Below are 21239 nucleotides of genomic sequence, written 5' to 3' on the forward strand. Positions count from 1 at the left end.
TACGATGTTCGATTTAATTCGAGCCATCAGCGCTGTATGTCGTGCGTAACTAAAGATTTGTACAGCGTTTCGTCCCAGTAAACATAATAAATGGAGAATATCAAGATCTCGAAACATGCTCACCCGTATTTGAATTTTGACTTAGAAAAATATAAATTCAATTCAGGATAAGAAATCGTATAGAAAATTGTACGATGTTCGATTTAATTCGAGCCATCAGCGCTGTATGTCGTGCGTAACTAATGATTTGTACCGCGTTTCCGTCTTATTGCAAATCGCCCTGAAAACGAATAGAAGAAACCGGGACGGTGATTGCTCGACGCGACGCGAAGCTGTTTCCTCGTCCCCGTCGAATCGATTTACCGTTTCTAACACTTGCTTCTTAATAGCCGGTAATTGAAGGTGCTTCGAGAACGGCCGTGTATCACGAACGCCAGTAGACGCGCACTTGGCGGTACACGGATTCGTAACACGCTTCTGCGCGATCCGCGGTGTGCAGCCGTGTGTCGTGCTACGTTTGGAAAACCACTCGAAACTCGGCGTGTCACGGTGGATCACCCACCGACGAATTTCAGTTACGCCATTGATACGACGTTCTCGGTAATCTCGGCTCCCTAAGAAAGTCTCGAAAGACCAGAATCTGGGTAATGACTTCCTGACGAGTGCGGCTAAAGCGAGGAAAGATTGCGAGGGAACAATCGCGGCGTGCGGCAGAACGCGGTCTGCCGTGCGCGCGGCACGCTGCGACAAATCTGTAAACGTAATGTTCAATAATGTTACCCCTGGCGAAAAGCGGTGTCGCATGACCGCACGGCACCCTCGACACGCGAACTTTACCACCGACGGGTTCTCTCGTTTACGAACACCGAAGAAGGACGAAGAAGACCGACTCGAAGACGGGACTAGGAAGGAATTCAGCTCCCATTGGTCGTAATTGGGGATAGAGTCAAGGACAAAAGTAAGTTAATGATAAAATGAATAGTAAGGAAATTTAATCTACATAGATCTTACATGTTCAAACTTTATTTATTAGGGTATGCTGATTATTTAATTGACAATGAAAATCAATATTTACACTTTATGTATATCGGAATTGGAGATAGAGTGTGGGAGAAAAGTAAGTTGATGATGAAAATGAATAGTAATGAAAAATGATTGTAATTGCCTCCCGCAACCGAAAATAATTTTTCCAGAACGATTTGAGACTTTTTGAAATTTCAGGGGAATCGGAATGTCAGGGTCAGACATTGTATTTTCGGTCAAGAATTTTTCTCTCGAAAGTGCGTAGAAATTCGGGGGTATGTCTATTCATAAAAAATGATTGTAAGTGGCCCCCGCAACCGAAAATAATTTTTTCAGAACGATTCGAAACTTTTCAATTTCGCCGAAATTTAGGCACCTACTATAATAGCTCTAGGACAATGTCAAATCCACATCAGTGTAAAAATATATTATTTAACAATTTAAGTCATTTCCTGATGTTGTTTTCCAAATTCCTACATATTCCACGGAAGGATAGATTATCATAAATAACGTACGACATACATATGTATAAGAACATACATCACAATATGGTTCTATCACATCAAACACCTGTGTCTGCTTATTGGCATAATTGCGATCCTATACGGTCGTCACTCCAGTTGTTGGCTCTCAAGCAACATCGTACGATGGCTAACCTACTCTTTGATATAAACTAATCAATTAGCTGATTACCTGCTCTGATATTCAGTACGAAATGAATTTTCGAATTCCCACTAGAATTTTAAGGAACCTCTTCTTCCTAAAACCTCATCGTATATAAATTTAACTCTCTAAGATAGTTGCTTTATGAATGCGAATTCAACTTGTAATATTGACTATTTTGTGAACATTTTCCATTATTCATTAATTTCTACGAAAAAGGCATTGATAAACTGCTTCAAACTCAGAAGAATGATTCATATTTTTGATACATGTGAATGTATTTAACCTTACATATACTTTAATTAAATCAAATACGAGATTTATAAATTCATGAGATACCATATTCACCAAGAAATAAAACAGTGTTATTTAAAAAAGAAAATATTTTTATTATTTGGATAGTACCTCATAAATAAATAAATCCTTTGTTTACTCTTCATAAATTACTTTTTCTTCAGTCTTATACGTGTATTTTTGTGATAATGAAAAATTACCTGTATTTTCAACCACGAAAAAATGTTTGTAGCTAATTTATTTTACATGAACCAATTGTAAACTCATGAGGTAACGTGCTCAACAAAAATAGAAAATATTTTTATTATCAAAGTAATACCTAAAAAATAAATGAATCCTTTGTTTACTTACTATTATTCTCTTCTTCTCAGTCCTATGCGTGTTTTCTCGCGATAATGAAAAATGGCCACTGTTTTCAACCACGAAAAAATAATCGTAGCAAATTGCAAATCGACCCAAGGACTAAAACCAGTTGGACACGCCTGTCGTAAAGCATAATTCCCCGTGTCCCTACGGCTAACAATAAGTGTTAAATTCTCGCGGTTCGCGCCTGACGAAAGACCCGAAACAACCGATTAAGATCGGACAGACGAAAACAGAAGAAACTCTATCGTGAGGCGGACCGATGTTCCGCGATTCGTAAGGATCTGACTCGACATAGACTTTAAGATATCATTTCCAGAAGCGACTCCCTGCCCTCGAAATTGGATACTTTTTTATCGGCGACGCGATCGAAAGTAAACTACCTGCGTAACAGTTTCTCAACAATTCTTCGAAGATGTATCGTCGCGCCGTGGGATAGATGACAAAGGGAAACCTGTCGTGTTCTCGACAGGAGCGGAGGCAGCAAAGGACGAAGGAAACGAAGAAGGGACGCAAGCCTTTATGAGGCGAAACACTTCGCCGGTAGGAAAAGAAATATATACGAGTTCCGCGGGACCCTCGGGCTCCTCTCACGCTATCCTTCGATTTAAGCATTTGTCTCGTGCCAAATAACGCGTGTTATTCGAGATAAGAGACAATAAACTGCACATGTTAAATTCCGTTCCAGGTTTCGGCGGCGTTCCTCTTCTTCGGCCAACACGCGTCGACGATCTACGACCGAATCCAGTCATTTTTTCTGAAACGGAACGTTTCCTAGGCACTCGTGGCAACGGTTACAGAGAATATAAACGTCTTGATGTATCGCGCGATGGGGAAACTTTGGTATCGACGCCCGGTTACTTCACCGGATCCCGAATAATAATATTTCTTTCCGCAACCGCTTTCCCTTTCCCGCGAAGATCGTGTCCCGCGTGACCGAATCAGAGTCCTTTGGCATGTTTATGTACTACGAATTCAGTGGATGGGTTCTCTTCGAAGGTTCAAGCCACTCCATAATTTTTAAAATTAAGTGATCCTAATGAAATACAATCTTTATACGTCTTTGAATTTCGCTCACTTGAACGCAATTATCAATATTTTAAGAAATAATTTTATTCGTGGGGGAAATTTTAATAATGAAAAGGATGCTGCGATGTAGGAAAATAATTATAAGAGAACTGATGATATAAATTAAACGTAACGTCTGTGGTCTATAAGCGTTCCTTTATTGTTACTGACATGTTCGATTTAGACCTTGCCAACACCTCGAGAAGTTACACATAACTGACTGTTGCTCACCGGAGAGAGGGGCTTTGTGCACACCGTACAGTAGCGATGTACTGGATATGCGAAATACAAATTTTAAACGATTTAACGCTTACATGTTATTCGAATTAAGGTATGATTTTAAATTTAGTTGTGACTCATCAATCGACACTGTTCACGCAAACTTATAATAATTCTGTATCTACTCGAGGGTTAAGCATTGATTAAATCAGTGTTTTTCAAATGTTGCTGAAAATCCTGACTCGGTAGTTTTACCAGGAGCACCAGAATCCACCGAGACTTTTCGACTCCGATGAAATTAATCGATCGATGCCCGACTCTGGTCCGACGCTTCATTTTCCACGAAACCGGAGATTACGACGGTGGTTCCCAACACCGACCCGCTGGAATTCGATTTCTGAGTTCCTTCTACGTGTGCAGAGTCGCTCTGTGTTCCCATCCACCCCTCCACTGTATCCCACGGGTCGCTAAGAAGTATATATGTACCGCTTCAATACCCCCTACGATCTCTTCCGCAGGGATGGATATACGAAGTTAAGGCCGATCGAGGGGGGTAGAAGGGATGTAGGCTTTTACCCGGTCATCGAGTTCTGCCGGAAACATGATTATTCCAAGTGCAGCTGGACCCGGCTCCATCCGCTCGATTGACGTTTACGGTTGCCAGTTTGGTATATCGTGTTTGCCGCTTGCATCAGCGGGGTAAACGCTTTACGGGCAACTTCGCCGATTCGATGATGTTCCCCCGGTAATTGCTCCGGCTGCGGCGATTATTGCCTATCCGTTATCTTTAACGCTGGGAAGCGTTGCATACCGAATTAACCTCTCGAGGACTCCGCTACGACGGGGGTGATCGAACCCCTTCGTTCGCGACCTTTCGAACCTCGCTTCGAGGCTCTCGTTACTTTTAAATTATCGTGGCGGACGATAAAGTCCTAATAAATTGGCGTAACGATTTACTTTGGAAGATCGGAGCCATCTTCGAGTGGTCTCCTTTTGACCTTGGACTGGTGTTCCAAAGTCGGTTTTATTGATAGTATTTTTGGATCTCACTTATTGGTATTTTAATGTTGCTTTAAATTTTGGAAACTGGCTGGAGGTAAGCTCTTTTGTTAAAGTCTTTTTATTCGAAAAAATGGGGGAAAGGCAGAAGATACATCAAGCAAATAAGGGGGTACAATGTTGTGATCGATTTTGAAGTTAGAAAGTCTTTGACTGAAACGGATTTATTTATAGCATTTTTGGAACTCGTTTTCTGGTATCATAATATTGCTTTGAATTTTGGAAACTAACTGGAAATAAGCTCTTTTGTTCAGTGCTTTTATTCAAAGGAATGAGGAAAAAATCAAAAGATAAAACAAGCAAATACAGTGGTGCTACAATGTTCTGATTGATTTTGAGGTTTTAAATTTTTTGATATTTCAATGATAGAATTATTTATATTTTTCACAATATTGGGTAATTCTTAAGAATCATAACATCCTGAATTAAGTTCTAAATGAAGTTTGCCAAATATATTCTCAATTGGGCCCCCACAATGGACGCTGGACGTCAGTTTTATGTCGTTTGTAGGTAACTATCATCTTAAAATGGCCAATTGATATTATAGTTCGGAGCGTAAAATTGGTCTAGATCCTTAGTAGTCAGCAGCAAGTCGATTGCAACGATGTAAATAGCAAATCCTTGGAGATGCTGAGAAATTGATGGGATTTTTAACTAGGGAAGCAGAGAAAGATCGAATTCGTCGTCTAAACACGTTAATTATAATATAAATTACTTACTAGTTGATATGATAACAACACATCGATGCATTCGTAAAGCTCATAAATTGGAAGTACTTTACGTCTTCAAGAAGTATAAAACTACAATACAAATGAAGTCCGAGTGAAATTGACCCCCCTTTTTTCAGATGACCGTGTCATTAAAAACCAAGTAGGATTGAACTAAAAAACGTATTGAAAAATGTGTTTAGTATCGTCAATATTGGTCAGTGCCGATATGTAGCTTTCAAAGGGATGGACGGTTATATAGAAATGGTATCGCCCTTTGCGAAAGGGCGAGATCGATCCTGCCCCGTCACTGCAGGACTATCTATCTGTCCAGTGAGGCATGCATACCTCGGACTACAGAGAAAGATCACGGACCACCCTACATAATGGGCTACGGTTCGTAATGCACCCAGATCCCTTTTCATTATTTTATGGTAATAACGCTCCTCTCGACCACCTTCCCTCACTTACAATGGTCGCCATTTCCATCTCTAGATCGCATAAGAATAACTATCGAATTCCTTTTTCTTCGCACCAGCAAGAATGATAAAACGATTTCATGCTTGATGCTGATAATGAACTTCTGGATAAAGAACGAGAGACGCGATACGTTTCCCTCATCTTTGAAAATAAGTCGCAGAGAACACGTAGATTAATTTTATTGCGATGAAAGGATAAGTTTGGTTGCAAGATTTCCCATTTTCTTTGCCAATATTAGTTCCAGCTTTTCGCTGTGTTGTACCGGTCTCCTTACGTTTTCATTTCACCACCTTTGTTACTAAACGTTTCCAAAAAAACATTGTACAAACATGAGAAAGTTAAGTTATGTATTTCATATTAAAATTTTAAATTGTAACTCATGCACCATAAGACATTTCTACATTTCATTTTTCTAAATAAAAACAAACAATGTAAAATGTATATAGAAGAAGTATACCAAGCAGGGCGAGAGAGAATTCAGCAAATTAAATGTAACTAGTTCGTGCACCAAAAAACATTTCTACTGTATATTATCATATTTAATTTTTTTTTTAACTCAACGACTTTATTCTCCAAATAAAAACAAAAAATGTAAAATGTAGTTAGAGAAGCAGGGTAAAAGGGAGAGATTCAATATTCGAATTTAATTTTACATCATATTCTATGTGTATAACTCTTCTTCAATTGTATTTACCTTTTCTAATCAATATTATTTTCATAAAAAACCGTCCTCAAATAAGGTACAGAATTTTTTATCCGATGAAGACCTTGAAAGGATATCGAAAAGTTATAACAACGCTTCAGCTTTACTTTAGATATTCGAAAATATTTTCAAAATTCCTATACAATATACACCACAAATAATGTGTCTTACATCGATGGATTAATTTGATCGAAAATTCACTTTGTACTTTTAGAGAAATAAGTATTTGCAATAAATATTTCTTAAGGAGAACGTGGCTATAGAAATGGACCAGAGGTTAGACAGGAGCACGTCTGGCGCTGGAAAGCAATTTGACGTGACGATCAATCAATAAATGTAGGAATATCGGGCGAATCAAAAGTAGCCTGGCCAATCCCCCTGTGGGAAAGAGAAAAGGAATTCGTACGTGAGTACATCTCTGACCGCTCTAGGCGGCCGCCACAGAAGTGTGCCCATCGTCCTTTACCAATAGGGAACGTGAGCCTCGTTTTAAGTTCCAGGTCCTGCCAAATCCCGAACAGATTTAGGGTCCAGTCACTCCATGAGACCATTCGTCTTTCTCTTCTATCAGTATGTCACGCACGACGACCTTTCTCCTACCCTCTCACGCGCCCTTTGTACCTCAAGTTCTGCGTTATCCAATTTTGCGAAACAGAAATCTCGCGACGATCACAAATGGGCATCGAATGGTGGTCCAAAAGTCGATTATATATTTCAAAAATTTTTTCCAGGCTGTATTGAAATCTTTGAAGATTGACATAGAATATTTAAAAAAGAATGAAAATACCATTCAAATTTAACTTTTTCATAAATTTTATTTTATCTTTAAAACAAGATATTATATCATATAATTTGTACTCAAACTGGACAATATCTGACTGAAATGGTGAAAATTAATCAATTTTGCCAAAGAAGTTGTAATCATAGAAAGTGGCAATTTTTACACCTTTCTCTAAAATTCTGAGGGTGCGTCTTCCTTCAGATAAATAGAATTTGAGTAAGACAAGTTGTACGTTGTTGTTACTCGAAAAAAATTAGTAAATGACAGAAAGAATTTATTTTTGATTAAATATTGTAGTTAAAAAAAAATTTAATTCTGAATAAATTTTCTATTTGTTTTTTCGAGATATCAATCAGTATACAGTTTGTAATATAATACAAACAACTGGGCTACGAATATTTGCAAGAATATCTTGCAAATAATTAGTTTACAGATGTTTAATCACGTTTAATAATCGATTTTACATTACATTCTGTAAATTCTTTGCAAGCATAGGATTGAATAAATAAACCATCTATGTATTTAAATAATTAAAAGAATAGAAAATAAATTATAAACAAATTCCACATCGTGCAAAAGAATAATAAGCTCGTTTTCAGATGAACGATGCGTAATATCGTGACGCGATACACGAAGAGCGGCGTATTTTTATTTAAGCTTTGTTCAAAAAAAAGTTACTGGAATTAATTGAAAACTATTATACACGGACGCACAACGTGAATTAATAACGCACGTTATGGGCGTTCGAAAAGTTTGGAATAGCCATAATTTTCTCCCTCGACCAGGCTGATAGCGTTCTCATAAGTGGAGGAGATCGCAGAAAAAAATATCTGCTAGCAAAACTCTCGTATAACACAAAACCATCTTATAATCGTGCCGACTTTTTACGGCGTCAGACATTTTCTTGAACTTTGATCGCGCTTTGATCGAACTCTGGGTATCTCACTTTTAACTTTCGAAGATAGAATTTCTAATTTCATCAGAAACATAATCTAGTAAAGCTTTTCGAGTCTAGCTAAAAGCATCAAGAATAAAAGTATGAAAGACATTAATCTTGTCAGTGGAATATAATTTCAATTTTTTACTCTTAATAGGGCTTAAGAAATATTGCCTTATACGTGATATTCAAACTTCTTAATTACCTGGTAAAAAGATATTATAAGATAAATATAATAATATACAGTTTAAGGACAATATCTGAAGAACAACCGAGTGGAACGAGGTCAGCCTTTAAAACTCAATTAATGTTGTCGTTCGGTTAATCACAAAGATGTTTTGAATAATTTTCAACCCTCCCCTAGACTTAATTCCTGTCCGAGGAAGGGGGAGAGTTCTGTTTATTCCTGATTACGTCGTTGAAAGAGGGAGGCAGGGGGCATAGAAGAATAGCGCTTGTCAAGCCTTCGACTAGCCTGAATACAGAATTCAACAAAATTATTATTGTATCGCGTTGCTGAGACTTCCTATCGCACAAGGCACAGTAATAAGGATACAAATATACAAATACACGTAATGCATGACGATTACATTTTTTTTTAGTATTACTGTATACCAAAAAAAATTATTAAACAGGGTCAAAATGTTTTTTTGACACGCGAAGGTGTCAACAAATTTTCAAGATCATAGAGTTGTGTATGTTTCTTAATACCCTTAAGTGTAGTCGACAATCATACAATTTCAATGATCATAGTCACTCGAAATTAATCACGGGAGCAGATCAAGAAAAAATAATTATATCTTTCCAGCTTCTCGAATGTGGATTAATGTTCACAAATGCTAATAAATCGATTGGAATATATTATTAATTTTTGTCTAAATTTTTTATTTTGTAACGTAGTGTATTATTATCTACCTGGTAGATTCTACCATATTGTTTATCCCTGCATGACTATGATTGTGAATTTTAGACAAAATTTATTCCACAATTTCTACTTGCTTTTGCTGGAACGATCGCCTGGCACGCGCGTATTCCTTGTATATCCGTTATCGTTGAATTCTGTATAAGGAAAATTTAATTCAGTACTGCCCAACATAAGCTCCGTAGCTTAGGCATCTTCCCTCACTCAGTCTCCGTTAGCGTACTGCAGAAACGCTGGTCGATGCAACACAAAACGGGATATAAAGGGAGCCAGATCCGCGTGAGGGGTTCCTCAGTGAACATATGACTACTTTACAAATATATAAACCTTATTTTTCACTCGAATTTTCTAATAAAATGAAGATCACTAATAGAGTTCTGCATTGTTATAGCAATTTGAAAAACGTGTTTCTTTTGGTCGCTACAAATAACGTTGAAAACATTTAATTTTGTCGATACTGTAATTATTAATAAATTTGCTATTTTTAACAATATTTACTGTAGTTATATAAATCTTTAAAACTATCAATATAGGTTAATCAATGTTAAGGAGAAAAACATATAAATTATACAAGTAAAGACTATTAAACGAATTTTCGTTTAGATGATTTTATTTAACGCCTGTAAAAGGTTTCCAAACATAAAATATTTTCGAAATTGGGCACGCGTTGATTTGAATGACACCCTGCAGTAGATCTCGTTACAGATGGTTGACGTACATATAAACAGAATTATGTTTCCAAAAATATCCAAAACATTCAGAAGAATATTAAAGCGTGAATATATTTCCTCGATGTCTTTTCAGAACGGAACATTGTACAAAAAATTATATTCCAAATTTCGGACGTATTTCTTGATAAAAAATCAAACCTTCTACGGTTTTACTATAAATGATCGAAATTCTTCTACAATTTATATATATTTTTCTTCAATATAGATCGTCCTATCTGATCGAAAACATCTAACAAAATAATAAATAGCTCGTTACGGCGAGTAATAATTTAATTCCTAGTAATTTTAAACTTCTTTTATTTTTCCTTTATACAATAAATGATCAAAGACTTCGTATAATTTATATATTTGTTTCTTCGATATAGATTATCCTATCTGATCGAAAACATCTAATAAAACAATAAATGTTTCATTAAAACAAGTAATAATTTATAATAATAAATAATTTGGTAATAAATAGTAAAGTTAGGACAAATAATAATTTAATTCCTCATAATTTTAAATTTCTTTTATTCTTGCGATAAATTCAAATCGAAACGTGAGTTTAAAGAAGACACGCAGCTGGATCGCAGCTGTATCGGAAGAATAATCGTTAGGATGATGTTCGACAAATATTTTCGCGCGGTTGCTATTTTCGGGGCAAGCACCGGTAGCTCTCGGAGACAACGCAGACACGGATGGGTGAGATTGTCGACGCTGGGCTCAAATCAAGACGCTGCCTAATCCAATCAGGGATGGTAATTGCGTGCGTAGCTCGGGGCAGCAAAGCCATCGGGGGAGGACGGCTGCAGACTACATCCCTACGCTACGAGGGGTGAGTCAGAGTTCACCCCTGGTGCGCGCGCCCATTTGCTTGTCTGTGCCCACCTAACTGAACCGTTCCTACGACGCCGATAGAGTAGACGCATCCGTCGCTACTGCAAAGGCGAAAGCGCCACGCCGCGTAATTACACCGACGTAACAGAATTCCCGAAAATCATAATTGCCACCGTCTGTCCCGAGGAAATAGCCGTCCACGAACGAACCATCGTAAGCCACCCTTAAGCAGACTACTTCGTGAATGAAAAAAATTAATTCGTTTCCTCTTTACATTTTTTTTTTAAACCTTCAAGCATTACCGCGCGGTTGAAAATTAGCCACGTTACGAAACTGGATATTACACGAGAAATTATAAGGTAACTTTTTCTTGGATTTTCTTAAACTAAACTCACAATTTTTTAAAAATTTGTCCGTAAAAGACTTTCAACATGTACTGAGAGAAAAACTGAATTTTCTAATCCAAAAGTGCATTCTAGAATTGGGATTAAATAAATACCAAGATGTAGGAAACATGCTTCCACGACTATCTGTTAAAATTCGTGATTGTTTGCTCCGATACTTTTCTCGCGAAAAATTGACAAAGATTTTATTTTTCCACTTGTTGGCGAGAGCGCGCCTTTGATTGAGAATTTTTCGTTAAATTATGTCGCGAAGGTGTCGAACGGAGCGCGATCGAAAAAAACATTCGCGAACGGAAATTGGTCGGGTTGACAATCGCTTGAAATTGTCGCGGAGCGAATGAAAATCGAGGCACGAGAGGGAAATTGAAACGATAGTTCTCGCGGTACGGTTGATATTTTTAACGCCGTGGAAAATTGAAGGTTATTCGCGAGCAATTTGTAACGCCGAAAAAAACACACCGTGTACCGTGCGGTTGACCCGTGGCTGCTTCCATCCCCCATGGAAACAACCCTCTGCGACCCTAACCAGCGTTCCCAGTGTCGAGTATGGTATCTTTACTATAGAGTGACGCTATAATTTGGATCCGTTTGAAATTCCTATTAAGGCTTTTGGTACAAATGATAAAGATTCTCGAGGTAACCTGTTTGTAGTTGTAAACAAATCATAAGGAAATAGTCAGGTTGCTAAAATAAGAGATCATTTGCCGTACAAAGTGATGCCATCAAAGTTTACAGATCCATTATCATTTTTCATTTTTATTAATAACTTGTCGAATAGTTTCTCTGAAGCTCTACTTTTGTACAGTACACAAATTGGAACAGTTCACATTGATTGATTTAAGTCATTAATCAAAACAAAATTACGCGAAGCTTCTCAGGAAAAAATCTACCTGTCCCTTTTTTGTCAATCATATTATATTCATTTAAGTTCAATAAACAAGTTTAGTACTAATTTAAAACATACAGCTTCTTTTCCTTAACCCAACACCTTTTAAACTGTCTCTGCGGATTTTGTGTCCTTCTATGACAAGGACAAACGCGTTCAAACGAATCAGAATACAGTCCAACCATTGTCAGTCTTCTCACTGCCAATAAAATCTATCTCCATCGACAGATGTCGATGCTTTTTTATTTCTTTCTGCTGTCAGATTGCGTTTTTCCTCTTTGAAACAAACCAGTGAGTAATGATCAAACGCGGAACGAAAAGTTATGAGACCAGCAGTATCCAACGAATTGGGGGTTGCCCCTCGATAGCTCCGATTGACCAGAGTTGTTGAAAACTACTATAGCATCCGCTAAAATATTCTCGCCATCGTCAACGAGCAAATAAAAATTTCATTTAGAAATATGTTTTTTACTTAAACGTTTCGTTCGTATATTTTTGATATTATTTTATTTCTGTTCTAAACCCTGTATCCACTTTTATTTTTCCGTTCTTTCCGCGCAAAAAAGTGCAATTTGTATGAAAAATAAATAAATTAATAGCATTGTACGTAAGAGCGAAATTAACGTAATTAGGAGTCCTGTCTTCGACAATCGTTTGTACGTCGAGCAGAAATTTAATCGAGTGACATTATATTCGATAACGCGCGAAATTTAATTGTTAATAATTGCGCACTTAGTCGGCCCTCAATCGGGCGTATGAACAATTCGTTAAACGTGTAATTAGACCCTGCGGTTGCAAACGCATACTGCAAACAAGCTTTCAATCAACCAAAGAAAACTATGTTTCGTTCCACGTGTCCGACCAATTTCCACGGGGAACGTTTAACCGCATTTTGCAACAACGCGATGCGAGAGAATTTGTACAACGCGGTAATATATTTCTCTCCCCACTTTTCCCGTTGCTGGTTTTCCTCGGCGCAAAACGTCTACCGCGTCAACTGCACGATCGGTTTTCGGATAAACGAGCGCGTGCCAGGAAATAATAACGTTGTCTTAATTAGCGAAATAACTTTCCCACGATTAAATCCGCCTCTTGCGCGTTTTCACGGCAGCGATCGCTTAAGTGGCTTGTCGGTAACACTTACGATCGCGCTAATAATGCCTATCCTTTCTAAGCTCGCGGGCAATCGCGAACGAATAGCATATACGTAACAATTTCACCACGCGATCAAATTTTACTGTCATGTTTACTTGTCATGTTGCAAGTTTTATAGAAAATTTTCTCTTTATTTACCCCCTCCCTTTACCCGTCTGTGCTCAATTTCGTCACTTCGAATTGCGGAGGATCTCAGTCGATCAGTGATTTATTATATGCTGTGAGATTTTCCAAAGATAAACAATTATTTATTGGTTCCGTCCTGGGCATGCTAGTAGTTGAATAATATTTCTAATAGATTCAATTATTCTAGGAAGAGGTAGGACCAAAGAAATACATTCACTATTGCGGGAGTTACGGTCGTTTGAAAATTGGACCATTTTATGGGGGTTTTCTTACTTTACGGGATTAAGCAATAACTTTTCGAACACTCTTAGAACTAAATCTTCTTCACCAAAACACGGATTCATTCCATGTCAAAATATTAAAATCCTTCAATTTGTTCAGGAGTTATGAGTTTTTAAACGTAAACATGAAATTTCGGAGAACCATTTCCAGCCTCACAACATATTTTCAGTAAGGAATTTATTTCTCGAAAGTAGGTGGAATTTCGGGGGTATGTCTGTTCACCAAAAATGATTGTAATTGACCTCCGCAACTAAAAATAATTTTTCCAGAACAATTTGAACAAATTTATTTTCGCCGAAAAATTTAGACACCTACCCCCTGTCGATTTTTCTTAAAAATTCATTTTTCATTTTTACTAAATTTGTTTGATGCGGTACAGAAATTTTGTTTAATATTGTTTTGTAGGTATCCATGAGCTCTACTTCATAAATAAATTTCAATGAAATACATTCACTATTAGAATCAACTACTTCTTCCTCGAATTCCCAAAGCTGTACAAAGCGACAGAACTTATGCGCCACAATAGGAACGTTTAACACACCACAGCTGCCAATGTAAAGCTTAGTATATTCAAACATACCTCGATTATGGATTACATTTTATGCAGGGTGTCCCGTAGCCTCGATTCTGCAAATGAAAACAAGACAAACAATTTATTTCCTTTCTTTACTCGTAGTAAACTCAAAAAATTATGACTCTGAAGGAGACTCATTAGATTTTTTTATACCGATTATCGTTCAATTTCTAATTATACAAATTGTTTTATTTCCACCGTATCGTGCAAGGTGTATGGAAACCATCACAATGAAATTCTACACTTTCTCCTTGGGCTTAAAATTCCAGATGAAATCACCTTACGAAAATTGAATGTAAAATTTAAATAATTTTTAAATTAGCACGGAGTAAATAGATGTCCACAAAGTGGGAGCAGATTGTCTTCTAATAGATTTATGTTTTCCATTGATGTTATTAGCACTAAAAAATAACTCTTAACTCTACGTATACTAATCGTATAGGAATCAATAAAAATAAAAATTGTAAACTCGTGGCACGCGTGGTATCTTTTTGACGGAGCGTGTGAAATTCATTAGGTGTTTTATCGTGTACTCGCGATACGGCGATGTGCCGCGGGACGGTGATTAAGAATCACTGCTCTAAGGTAACGGCGCTATAAACAGGATCTGGCACGATCGTTTTCACCGAAGCATAAAGTCGATACGTGTCAAACCGACAACGGTAATTGCGTCCCGTACCGTACACCCGCAAATCTATACGTCCGAACCGCGACTGTGTGCGTGATACGCCGCGTGTACAAGATAATGGTTCCGCGTCCTAGCAAGGATCGGCTTACGACACGTGTCAACCAAGACCGGGGACATCGGTTCGATCGCCGGGCGACGTATCCGTCGCGCTTTGGTCACCGTGTAGAACTCTCGCGCTCGAATCGCACAAATCTACATACAAATGCCCTCCAATGTGTTACACACCAGAACACTGTGTGTACGAATCGTACTATAGATGTCGCGAATCACCGCTTCGATCGTGTGTGCGAAACGCGTTTCACGTTTTGGCATCGGATATCCAGCCAAACGCGAAAGATCGACGCGTTCAAGTGATTACAATTGTTAATCGATACGGTGGATCAACGATTCTTACCACCACTTTATTGTTTTACACTATCTTTGTCTTCCTTTGTCTAATTCCATTCAATTATTGGACGATAACAGAATTCGAAATAAAATTTTTTTTTTAAACTTTGCACACTTTCAGCCAGAAGTCCCACTAGTTATGGAAGTGTGAAATGTAGGGTATTTTATATTTTCTCGCTTGTTAATACAAGCATATTTAACTTGTGAATTGGACTAAAAAGATAGTAGGTATCAAGAAACTTCTTGCTCTGAGTGTAGTGGTGATTCGTAATATGAACGTTTCTATCCCTCCCAATTGTGGGAATCCCCCAAAACCAGACTAGACAAATACCAATGAACGATAGTGTACATAACAATACTCCAAAATGAAATAAGAGGTTAATACTATTATACCTCTACAGATCATTGCTTGAAGTCTACAAACAATTTAAGTACAAGGAACTAGATTGATGTTTGCTGAAATAGAGATGGATGGAGGTCTCGCGACGACTGTCAAATACCCGAACTCTGTCAGCCATCGAGAGAATTTGTTGTCTTCGATAAAGGATAACTGACAGTTGTCTCCGATGTATTAAGTCTCATTCGTATCTCCAATTGCACCCCGTCCATATGTGCATCGTATACCAATATGCACACGTTTGCTAGCGAGTATTCCCAACGTGGGGTCATGTACACGTAAAATGTCCTACAAACACTAGGAACGATAACGTGACAGAGAATCTGTGCATGTAAAACGGCCACCGACGCCCGGAGAATCGGTGCACCCACAGTGTAATACGGGATGATCTAACTGCATCACTGCCAGGTCATGCCACATTGTTCGTATCGAGCCGATCATCGTAACTCTGGGATTCAGATATCTATGCTAGACGACGATCGTAATGCTGGCGTATCGTAATACCAGTGGATACTCCTTCACCGTCACCTATGTTGTAGGTTCTCAAACAGAGAGCTAACGTTAGAGGCTCTGTTGGTCCCTCTGTTTCCGGGACGGAGGCCAAACGCCTTCAGGTTTGCGTGAAGAGTCGAGAAACAGGAGTGGCAGACAACTGGCATGTGGAAATAGCTCCACGACTTTGACTGGCCAATTGATTTAGATGGAATAATAGTTATAAACCTGGAGAAACGTTGGAAAGATCTAGCAGACTTGTAGGAAGAAATTATTAATTCAGAGAAATTGATGGGGATGGTCGCTTTGGATTCGAAATTGTAGTTGAGTTATCTAGAGGGTGTCCCGAGAAACTTGCATAGAATAGAAATGATGGGAATTTATAGCAAAATTTCAATAGGAAACTTATGTAGCTTCTTAAGTTTTTCTGTTAGTGCAGATATTTTTTTATTTTCTACAAAATGGTATTTTAAAATGATGTTATACATAAAGCGCACGTTTCCAACACTTAAAATTTAATTTATGTGTATACTTTAATAAACATTAAAAAAGTATTAAGGATAATAAGTAAGCAAATATAATATTTTAATTTTGGTTCTTTAATATTGTATCTATTGACAAATTACTGTCGACTGTATCACGCTACAGGGAATAAAGTATTTTTAAAAATAGGAGTACCATAGTAATTTCTTATACAGAATGAAAATACTATTTAAAAATTTAGACGTAACCTAAAAATCTTTGAAATGCTTTTAGACCATTTAAAATTATCAATTACTGTACAATTTTTTACACAGAATAAAAATATTATTTAAAAATGTAGACGTGCTCTAAAAGTCTTTGAAATCTGTTCACTTAAAACCATTTAATATTCCTCTATCTTCTACCATCAACGTTACGTTTTGACCCACATGTGTGGGGGACATACACTAAGGAATTATTTATTTTAATTAAGTAAGAGCGAGTATAAAATAATATTTAATGTCTGTCAAAGGTAAATTTATGCGCGTGTATATTAAATTGGTATTCGACAGCTCCTTGCAGCTATTGTTTGAGAACCTGTACCCAGTGTCCCTTCAATCTCCCGCTCGACCCTATTCCGTATGGCAAGTTTTAGTGATACACCAGATTGTCCACGATTCGAACGAACAATATTGAAAGTCAATCCTGGATAACGGGATGGATGCGTGCCAGAAGCAAGGACGCGTACTCGTCGATCGCAGAAACATTTGTAGAGGCAAATGCACGGTCAAGATAATCAGAAGGGAGCAGGACACTTGATAAATTTGGACATCGATTAATCAAAGTTTTAATTATCTGAACATTCGAAAACCGCAGTATCGCTCGATAAATATTTCGCATCGGACTATAAACTTTTGATCGATTAAAAAAAAAAAGTTGATTGCTTCTAATTTAACGCGAAACAATTTGGAACTCTCGGCACCGGCTCTCCGCGCAAATTAAAGGGAACGAGCGCGATGGAGGATCGAAGGAATCAAAAATTTGTTATCACATTTTTTAAAAATTCCGAGACTCGAAACGCTAACGAAGCCATAAAATATTTCAATTAAGTTATACAACGATAAATCTAGTGTCCAAATATTGTTGAATTTAATATTGAAATTTGAAAATGAAATTTAAATAGAATAGAAATATGTTAATGTCTAAATTTTATTTCGCAGATTAAGAAATATTTCGTGCATTAATATTAAAAATTATAAAGCGTGGAGTTAATCGTTACAGTTTAATTTTCTATTTTTTGTTTTTTTTTTTGTTTTGTATACTTTATAATTCATCTTTACGTCACTCTCATATATTTTATATAAAATTTCGAATTTATCTAATATAAAAGCTGTACTATTTTGCGTATATGTTGTCGTCTTGTATGAAGAAATTATATGAACTGTCTTTATTATAAAATTTGAAATTGCATTTCACATAGGAATTCTTAAATATTATTAGAGGATGATAAGACTCTACTTGTACATTAAGCAAACAAAAAAGAAACTTTTTCTTTATTTTCGCCAATACAATTCTGTAAGCGTCTCCATTAACTTTCAGTTGCTACATTCCCGGGTGCAGTATTAAAGTCACTAACTCCGTTGCGTTTCAATCAGATTATCAATTCAGATTTACCGCATCAATTCGCGTCTTTCATGGACGAACAATCGTCGTGGGATTCGATCGAACGCTACAATACGTTCGAATAAAATTCCGCGAGCACGACTGAAAGAAAAGAGCCAGGAACCAGTATTGTTAGTCGCTCTTTGGGTGCTAATCGGTCTACGAAATATTCCTCGTCGAGACTAAATAGCATCGGGGGAAACTTGCCGGCTAAAAGCTTCACCTTCGCGCGGCAGACGATCATTGAACGGCGCGTCGCAATACCGTTATTGCCGCGAAGTTCGTATCTACTCGAGAAAGTAACTACGAAGAACACCAGTTCCGAATGATTCAGAGCCGTGGAACAATGAAAACTTTGGCTGAAGATAGCGTGCATTAAATGCGAAGAATAATCCCCGCTGCAACAATGGTGCATCTGTTTACCTGCTACCTAGGGGCGGCTGACAAGCAAGAGGTTCCGAGAGAGAAGTATCGCGTCCTAGATTCCACATGCCTGTCCTTCTAACTTCTCCCTTCCCACCCCCCGTCCTCCCCTTTCCATCAGGGCACTCTCCATTTCGTATAATTAATAGCAAGGTAACTCGCAGGTCGATTTACTTCGTGGATGTTCCGGTGCTTGAATAATAACGAGCCAGTCCACGGAACAATGAGAAAGTTCGTGACTAGGGGTTGGAGGGGGGTTGGTAGGATGTTAATAAACGAACCTCTCCCCCCACCCCATATTTTCCCCATTTTCTCGAAGCGTCGTCACGGTTGGACCCCTTGCAACGAAGGACTATCGCTCATACGTCGTCGATTACCCAAAATAGATTTAATCAACGGCGCATTTTCCGTGCCACGAAAATATATCGTGAAAATGGGGGTGGCCTGCGAAGTAGACGTCGTTGATCATGACGAATCGATGAGATCGGGCATATGCGACCGTGCGAACGGGAACACACATCCTCTCGGTATGCCTCGATATTAGACACCGCGTTCTGGCCAATATGTTACGCGTCGGCGTACACAAAATCATCTCCCTAAAATTGAAGAGGAACGAAATATCGGTGTAAACGCTCGGCCATTGTTTGTTTCTCGACCCGCGATACGAGGAAAACTGATGATTGAGAGTTTGCGATGGAAATTATGTGTTCGACGGGATACATTCCGAGGGGGAGAAAAATCGATGCTTTTCATCGGCAATCGCGATTGGGATAGGGGATGATATTATTTTTGTGATTATGGGTCACGGATAGCAATATTCCCAAGTCTCTTGTGGAAATAATATGGATTTTACACGGAATGAGAATACGTATTTATAGTCACATCAACTTGGACTCGAGAAGAATTTTTTATGGTTAAAAAAAGGTGGAAAGTCTGGACACCCTGTAAATAGTGGAGTTAGGAGGTTGGAGAACGTATTTATTCGGAGTAGTTACAGGCTAGTCCTATATTAAACGTCATCAATGATGAAATCATTACTAAATTGTTTATATTTCTTCAAACTGCAGTGAGGAAACACTCTATATATAATTTCTTTAACCCTTCCGATACAGAATGTTAATTATCGAAGTGTCAGTAGAAAAATAAAACGTACAGAATCGATATAATACTGTACTACAGTTTTAAACAGTTATTTTCAGAATTATTTTATTTTTTAATCACTCGCCATAGCCTTTTGAAAAATATAAATATTTATTTATAAATAAATGAAAAGAATTAATGAGAAACCCAAAATTCAATGTCATATTAAAATTAATAAATCTTTTCATTATAAGAGAAAAATTTTTAATTAAACTAAAATATTTTCCATTATTTTGCTACGAATGTAAAACCATGTAATAATAATTTGCTGAAAGGAATAAACTGGATATTTAAGCTAGCCTAAATCTTTTCGTCATAAAAGAAAAATTTTGCCACTATTCAGTAATTTTTTTACGAACGCAAAACCATTTAATAATAATTTGATCACAAAAATAAATTAAATATTTAATCTACATCCTATGTACTGTAAAAAAAAATCGAAGGATCCAGAAATCCCCAGTTACTTTCGGTCCCAAAAGCCATCCAAGCGAACAATCCGGGGTATCGGAGCCTCAAATAACAATTACTTTATTTTATTTTAAATAAACTGTCCACACGTTTGCAAAGAAACAACGCTAAGACAACGCCGGCTAACGCATTGCGTTCGTGTCTACGAACTGTATAATTTTCAATCTCTATCCCGAGCACGCGATACTCGGCGGCGTCGCGACACCGGCGTCGCCGGCAACTCGTTACGGCGTCGTCGCCGGGCTCCGTAGCTTCCGGAACTTCGGCGTGATAAAAGGACTGTGGGGAGAAAGGGCTCTAGGAACGACGGTTTCCACCGTTCCGCGGAGGAACAACCATCCGAGACGAAGCTTGTGCAAACGCAAACCCACCGGAAACGTACAGTTTCGCGTCGTTGTAATGATTTTCGGCTGTCGCGCCCGGCACACGGACGTGTGAGTGCGTTAAAACGATTAGGAAGGTGAGCTAACATCGTTGCGTCCTCCGCGAAACGCGAAGTGTGACTCCGAGGCCGGGGTGTGACGAGGCAGAACCGAAAAGGGCACCCTAGTCTACAAGGGTGCCCAAATAACGCGTCCACTGTCAGACCGAATCCATGAAATTTTCAATCTGACCAAAATGTTTATCTATACAATTTAAAAACCTGAAATTTGTCATTAAAGTCGAGGAAAATTAATTCCCAGAGATTTTCTAAGGGTAGATTTTTCTTTAGAGGACCTCGTACTGATGAAACCTTACAAATTAGTAAATTTTGTCTCAAAATTTTTAAATTTTAATATAGAAATTTATCTCTCCATGTTATGTATACTAGATTGTCAGAATGAAGCATTACAAACTGATTTAAATGAAAAACCAACGAAGATATCGACTTTATCTTCTTTTTTGAATTAAATACTCTAGAAGACTAACATTTTTGTGTACAGCAAA

The sequence above is a fragment of the Colletes gigas genome, unplaced genomic scaffold, assembly GCF_013123115.1.
Source record: "Colletes gigas isolate AHSC1104 unplaced genomic scaffold, ASM1312311v1 Colletes_gigas_Sc00023, whole genome shotgun sequence".
Lineage (NCBI taxonomy): Eukaryota > Metazoa > Arthropoda > Insecta > Hymenoptera > Colletidae > Colletes > Colletes gigas.